This window comes from Mus caroli, unplaced genomic scaffold (genome assembly GCF_900094665.2).
Source record: "Mus caroli unplaced genomic scaffold, CAROLI_EIJ_v1.1 scaffold_16453_1, whole genome shotgun sequence".
NCBI lineage: Eukaryota > Metazoa > Chordata > Mammalia > Rodentia > Muridae > Mus > Mus caroli.
In genome coordinates, this window is record NW_018388850.1 from 778 (window position 1) to 8,091 (window position 7,314).

General features: G+C 39.4%; 1 protein-coding gene across 2 annotated transcripts in view; it reads left to right on the forward strand.

Moving 5' to 3' along the window:
- The first annotated feature begins 1,205 nt into the window (after nt 1–1,205).
- LOC110287824 (zinc finger protein 431-like) overlaps nt 1,206–7,314 on the forward strand; it is a 12,329-nt gene continuing 6,220 nt past the window's right edge. For both annotated transcript variants that reach the window (XM_021154344.2, XM_029473753.1), the window contains exon 1: nt 1,206–1,581. The gene's annotated coding sequence lies outside the window, so the exon portion shown is untranslated. The remainder of the gene's footprint in view (nt 1,582–7,314) is intronic.

Sequence of the window (7,314 nt, forward strand, 5' to 3'; positions counted from 1 at the left end):
TCGGACGACCGGATTCTTCTGCAGCAAAAGCTTTATTGCTTCTTCAGGAGGGAAGACCCAGAACCCGGAAAATGGTGCTGCTTATATAGCCCTCAGTGTGGCATGTCAGCACCTGAATTGTTGCTCGCCCATCACCTCATTACTACACCCCGAGATGGGCAGTGACTTGGCGTGAATTCACTCTCGCACCTGTGTGCAAGGCTTGTTTACTAGTTAGGCACAGCAGAAGCCAGCGCCATCTTGTAATGGCAATTGCTCACGGCTCTCCACACACAAACACATATTAAAATGGGAAGAGAGTATGTTTTCAAATGTGCTTATAACTTATAAAGCAGTTACTACCAAAGAAACTGTTTGGGGTATAGTACAAACAATGCACTGTTTTTGAAAGATCTTCTTTCTTGCATTTGTTTTTTAAAAGTTTGTATTTCCTCCCAGTGGTGCATATTTGTATGCAGTCATTAATCATAGGAAACAAAATGTCTTCTAAGTGATCCTAACAGACATCTTTTCCTTATCATGAAAAGGGCGATACTTTTTAGTAGTATTTTTTAGTACTTTTTAGTTTTCTCCAATGTTGAAACATTTGTATGCTTTAGGCATATCTCTCTAACTGGAATAGCCCCCTAATCCATTTTCTGTTATTTGCAAAGGAAACTACCATGGCCTACAGGGTGAGTGCTAGCCAGTGATTTCTTTGATTTTGACTGTAATCCCATATTTCTTGTTTGAGGGACTGTCTATATTTATTGGTTTGTCTGTACTTTAATTAGTGTTGCCACCTATTCTGTCTTCTGAAAATTTAATCTATTGTGTCATGAGTTTGTTGGTTTGGGGACTTTCTGTGAAAAATCAATTTTAGTTTTCCCTTCTTGATCCTAAAGATTCACCTCTNTGCATTTATTGACATATCTATGTTTTCCAGTTGTAATAATCATCAGTGTTTGGGGTTTAATAAAATGATTGGTGTGGGAAAGACATTAGTTAAGGTTTATTAAAACTTTCTCATATATTATCATCTATGTGTCATAATCATCTTCAGTTCTCAACATTTTAGAGCATCTATTCATCTGAGAGAACCTCAGTTCAGGGTGTGCCCCTTCAGAGTGGCTGGTTAGTATGTCTGTGAGAGGTTGTGTCGATTGATGACTGATGATTGAAGCCACTTCCACAGAGGGTGGCAATCTCCCTAGGCAAGGGGATCTGGGCAGAGAACTAATTAGCTGAGCATGAGACAGTGACCAAACAAGAGAGCAAGCCAGGAAACANTGTATGCCCATATTTTGGCCTGTATTATCTACCTTCCATTTCTACCTTATGTTCTCAAAATGATGTACTGTGATCTGAAAGAAGCATCAAGAAAAACTGTTCATTTCCTGAGTAGCAAGTTAGAACAAAAAATGATACACAAAAAACTGATTTTAATTCTGGACAGAACCTGTGAATGTTTTCTTTTGCAGGAATGTGGAAGACGTAAGGACTGAGATGGCAAAGGCATAGAAAACTGTACACAGATCTTCATCTACTGTTCTTGTAGGACCTGGTAGATGCCACTGTTTAGACTATTATGGGCAGAGTAAGGTGAGGTCATAGGATTTCAGGGGGAAATGCTATGAAAAATTTTAGCTGGAGGTCATGTGTGATAGTTTGGCCACCAATGTTCTCATTGTATCCATGACCTCTGAAATTGAGTAAGCAATATCAAAAGATAAGGGGCTGATTCTTAGTTGGAATATTGAGTCTGTTGGATGGTTATTACCTGTAACACATTCAGGTTTTCAGTGGAAAAAAACCAAAACCAAAACAAACAAATAAAACAAGTGGTGTAGAAAGAAATGCAAAGTCTGTGGTTTGAAGAGAAAAAAACAGTACTAGGAAATTTCAAATGGTAGTCAGTGCTGAATCAGAGGCAGGGATTTTCAAGGATATTATCACCATTAAAGAGAAATCCTTGCTCTGGATTGGAAGCGTTAAGAAGGTGCCCTAAGAGTAAGATTCCCTTCTGTTAAGCATTCAATTAATGGAATGTGTAGGCAAAGTGATACCTAGTCCCAGGAAGGAACTTCATATAAAACCTACTGCAACTATGGTCCACCTTTGGCAGGGTCCGTCTCAATTTAGAAGCCAATCTTCACAGGCTTCCCATATTGTGCTGGTTCTGGAAACAAGGAAGATGCAAAATTATGGTCATGGATTCTTCAGTTCTGGTGTCAGTTCAACACTACTTCAGCTATCTGTATTTGGCAGAGTCAGAGCCCCAGTGAGGATTCTGTGAGTTCAATGCATGCACCTATGAGGATGGTGCCTCAGTTGCATTTTGAGACCACAAGATGTTGAGATACCTATGGTATGCGAATCTGCCAAGGAAAGATGCATATAGGGAGTGGAAGTACTGAAACTGAGAGATGTATGAGAAGTTGCAGGGATAGAGCCATGTAAGCACTTTGAAACTGAAGCCCCATGCTTCTGAGACAGCTACAGAGTTTCCTGTTTGCCCTCTTGAATTTTTTTGTTTTGTTCCAATATACACATTTCTCACTATTGAAATAAGAATGGGTATTCTGGACTATTGTATACTGGAAAGACACAAAATGTTATCTGATATCACAATATGTGGCAGTCAAGAGATTGCTTAGACTGGCAAAGCAGTCTTTGAACTTTTGAAAAGTTTAGGGACTGTTGTAGACTATACCGATCATTGAATTTAGACTGCATATTTTTTTCTATTGTTTTATTAGATATGCTCTTTATTTACATCTCAAATGTTATCCTCTTTCCTAGTTTCCCCTATAAAAAAATCCCCTGTACCCTTCCCCCTCCCCCTGCTCCCCAACACACCTACTCCTGCTTCCTGGCCTAGGCATTCCCCCATACTGGGGCAAAGAACCTTCACAGGACCAAGAGGCTCTCCTCCCATTGACTAGGCCATCCTCTGCTACATATGCAACTAGAGCCAAGAGTCCCTCCATGTGTTTTCTTTGATTGGTGGCTTAGTCCCAGGGAGCTCTGAGGTTACCAGTTAGCTCATATTGTTGTTCCTCCTAGGGGGTTGCAAACCCCTTCAGCTTTGGGTACATTCTCTAGCTCCTTCACTGGGGACCCTGTGATCTGTCTAATGGATGACTGTGAGCATCCACTTCTGTATTAGTCAGGCACTGGCAGAGCCTCTCAGGATTCAACTTTATCAGGCTCTTGTCAGCAAAATCTTGTTGGCATCTGCAATAGTGTCCAGGTTTGGTGGTTGTTTATTTGATGGATCCCCAGGTGGGGCATTTTCTGGATGGTCATTCCTTCATTCTCTGCTCTGAATTTCGTCTCTAACTCATTCCATGGGTATTTTGTTCCCCCTTCTAAGAAGGATCAAAGTATCCACACTTTGGTCTTCCTTCTTCTTGATTTTCATGTGTTTTGCAAATAGTAACTTGGATATTCTGAGCTTCTGGGCTAATATCGACTTAGCAATGAGTGCATATCATGTGTGTTCTTTTGTGATTGGGTTACCTCACTTAGGTTGATATGCTCCAGATATATCTATTTGTCTAAGAATTTCATGAATTCATTGTTTCTAATAGCTGAGTAGTACTCCATTGTGAAAATTTACCACATTTTCTGTATCCATTCCTCTGTTGAGGGGCATCTGGGTTCTTTCCAGCTTCTGGCTATTATAAATAAGGCTGCCATGAACATAGTGGAGCATGTGTCCTTNTTACAAGTTGGAGCATCCTCTGGGTATGTGCTCAGGAGTAGTATAGCTAGATCTTCGATAGAACTATGTCCAACTTTCTGAGGAACGGCTAAACTGATTTCCAGAGTGGTTGTACCAGCTTGCAATCTCACCAGCAGTGGAGGAGTGTTTCTCTTTCTTCACATCCTTGCCACCATCTGCTGTCACCTGAGTTTTTGATCTAATCATTCTGACAGGTGTGAGCTGGAATCTCAGGGTTGTTTTGATGTGCATTTCCCTGATGATTAAGGATGTTGAACATTTTTTAGGTTCTTCTGAACCATCCAGAATTACTCAGTCAAGAATTCTTTGTTTACCTCTGTACCCCATTTTATAATGGGTCATTTGGTTTTGTGGAGTCCAACTTCTTGAGTTCTTTATATTTAGTGGATATTAGCCCCCTTTTGGATTTAGGATTGGTAAAGATCATTTCCCAATCTGTTGGTTGCTGTATTGTGTTATTGACAGTGTCCTTTGCCTTACAGAAGCTTTGCAATTTAATGAGGCCCCATTTGTCCATTCTTGATCTTACAGCACAGCCATTGCTATTCTATTCAGGAATTTTTCCCCTGTGCCCATATCTTCAAGGCTCTTCCCCACTTTGTCCTCTGTATGTTTCAGTGTCTCTGGTTTTATGTGGAGTTCCTTGATCCACTTAGATTTGAGTTTTGTACAAGGAAATAAGAATGGATCAATGTGCATTCTTCTACATGCTAACCACCAGTTGAGCCAGCAACATTTTTTGAAAATGCTGTCTTTTTTTCCACTGGATGGTTTTAGCTNCTTTGTCATAGATCAAATGACCATAGATATGTGGGTTCACTTCTGGGTCTTTAATTCTATTCCATTGATCTACCTGTCTATCGCTGTACCAGTACCATGCAGTTTTTATCACAGTTGCTCTGTAGTACAGCTTGAGGTCAAGCATGGTGATTCCCCCAGAGGTTCTTTTATCCTTGAGAAGAGTTTTTGCTCTCCTAGGTTTTTTGTTAATCCAGATGAATTTACAAATTGCCCTTTCTAACTCTGTGAAGAATTGAGTTGGAATTTTGATGGGGATTGCATTGAATCTGTAGATTGCTTTCGGCAGGATAGCCATTTTTACTATATTAATCCTACCAATTCATGAACATGGGAGATCTTTCCATCTTCTGAGATCTTCATTGATTTATTTCTTCAGAGACTTGAAGTTCTTATCATACAGATCTTTCACTTCCTTAGTTAGAGTCACACCAAGGTATTTTATAGTATTTGTGACTATTGTGAAGGGTGTTGTTTCCCTAATTTTTTTCTCAGCCTGTTTATCCTTTGTGTATAGAAAGGCCACTGCCTCCTGGCAGAAGTTGTGTTCTAGGGTCTGCAACCCTAGGGGTGGAACAACAATATGAACTAACCAGTACCCCCTGGAGCTCGTGTCTCTAGCTGCATATGTATCAGAAGATGGCCTAGCTGGCCATCAGTGGAAAGAGAGGCCCGTTGGTCATGCAAACTTTATATGCCTCAGTACAGGGGAACACCAGGGCCAAGAAGTGGGAGTTGGGGGAAGGGCGGGGAGTGGGCAAGAGGGTATGGGGGACTTTTGGGATAGCATTGGAAATGTAAATGAGGAAAATACCTAATAAAAAATTAAAAAAAAAAAAAAAGAAAGGCCACTGATTTGTTTGAGTTAATATTGTATGTAGCTACTTCAATGAAGCTATTTATCAAGTTTAGGAGTTCTCTGGTGGATTTTTTGGGGTCACTTATATATAGTATCATATCATCTGCAAATAGTGATATTTTGACTTCTTCCTTTCCAATTTGTATCCCCTTGACCTCCTTTTGTTGCTAATGCTCTGGCCAGGACTTCAGGGACTATACTGAATAGGGAGGTAGGGAGGGAGCATCCTTGTCTAGTCACTGATTTTAGTGGGATTGTTTCAAGTTTCTCTCCATTTAGATTGATGTTGGAGACTCGTTTGCTCGATATTGTTTTTATTATGTTTAGGTTTGGGCCTTGAACTCCTGATCTTTTCAAGAATTTTTATCATGAATGTGTGTTGGATTTTGTCAAATGCTTTCTCAGCATCTAATGAGATGATCATGTAGTTTTTTTTCTTTATTTATATAGTGGATTACGCTGATGGATTTCCATATATTGATCTATCCCTGCATCCCTAGGATGAAGCCTACTTGATCATGATGGATGATCATTTTGAAGGATTCCATGAAGGATTCATTTTGGAAGGATTTTTATTGAGTATTTTTGCATTGATATTCATGAGGGAAATTGGTCTGAAGTTCTCTTTCTTTTTTGTGGTCTTTATGTGGTTTAGGTATCAGAGTAATTGTGGCTTCATAGAATGAGTTGGGTAGAGTACCTTCTGTTTCTATTTTGTGAAACAGTTTGAGAATTATTAGAATTAGGTCTTCTCTGAAGGTCATATAGAACCCTCCCCTAAACCCATGTGGTCCTGGGCTTTTTTTTGGTTGGGAGACTATTAATGACTGCTTCCATTTCTTTGGGGGATATAGGGCTGTTTAGATCATTAACCTGATCTTGATTCAACTTTGGTACCTGGTATCTGTCTAGAAATTTGTCCATTTCATCCAGGTTTTCCAGTTGTTTTGAGTATAGGCTTTTGTAGTAGGATCTGATGATATTTTGAATTTCCTCAGATTCTGTTGTTATGTCTCCCTTTTCATTTCTGATTTTGTTAATTAGGAGACTCTCCCTGTGCCCTCTAGATAGTCTGGCTAAGGGTTTGTCTATCTTGTTGATTTTCTCAAAGAACCAGATCCTGGTTTGGTTGATTCTTTGTAAAGTTCTTTTTGTTTCTATTTGGTTGATTTCAGCCCTGAGTTTGATTATTTCCTGCCATCTGCTCCTCTTGGGTGAATTTGCTTCCTTTTGTTCTAAAGCTTTTAGGTGTGCTGTCAAGCTGCTAGTATTTGCTGTCTCCAGATTCTTTTTGGAGGCACTTAGAACAATGAGTTTTCCTCTTAGGAAAGCTTTCTTTGTGTCCCATAAGTTTGGGTGTGTTGTGACTTCATTTTCACTAAACTAAAAGTCTTTAACTTCTTTCTTATTTCTTCTTTGAGCAAGTTATCATTGAGTAGAGTGTTGTTCAGCTTCCACATGTATGTGGGCTTTCTATTATTTATGTTGTTATCGAAGATCAGCCTTAGTTCGTGGTGATCTGATAGGATGCATGAGATTATTTCAATATTTCTGTATCTGTTAGGGCCATTTTGTGACCAATTATATGGTCAATTTTGAAGAAGGTACCCTGAGGTGCTGAGAAAAAGGTATATCCTTTTGTTTTAGGATAATGTTCTATAAATATCAGTTAAATCCATTTGTTCATAACTTCTGTTAGTTTTACTGTGTCTCTGTGTAGTTTCTGTTTCCAAGATCTATCCATTGATGAGAGTGGGGTGTTGAAGTCTCCCATNATTATTGTGTGCGGTGCAATTTGTGTTTTTAGCTTTAGTAAAGTTTCTTTAACAAATGTGGATGGATGCCCTTGCATTTGGTGCATAGATGTTCAGAATTGTGAGTTCATCTTGGTAAATTTTACCTTTGAAGAGTATGAAGTGTCCCTCCTTAT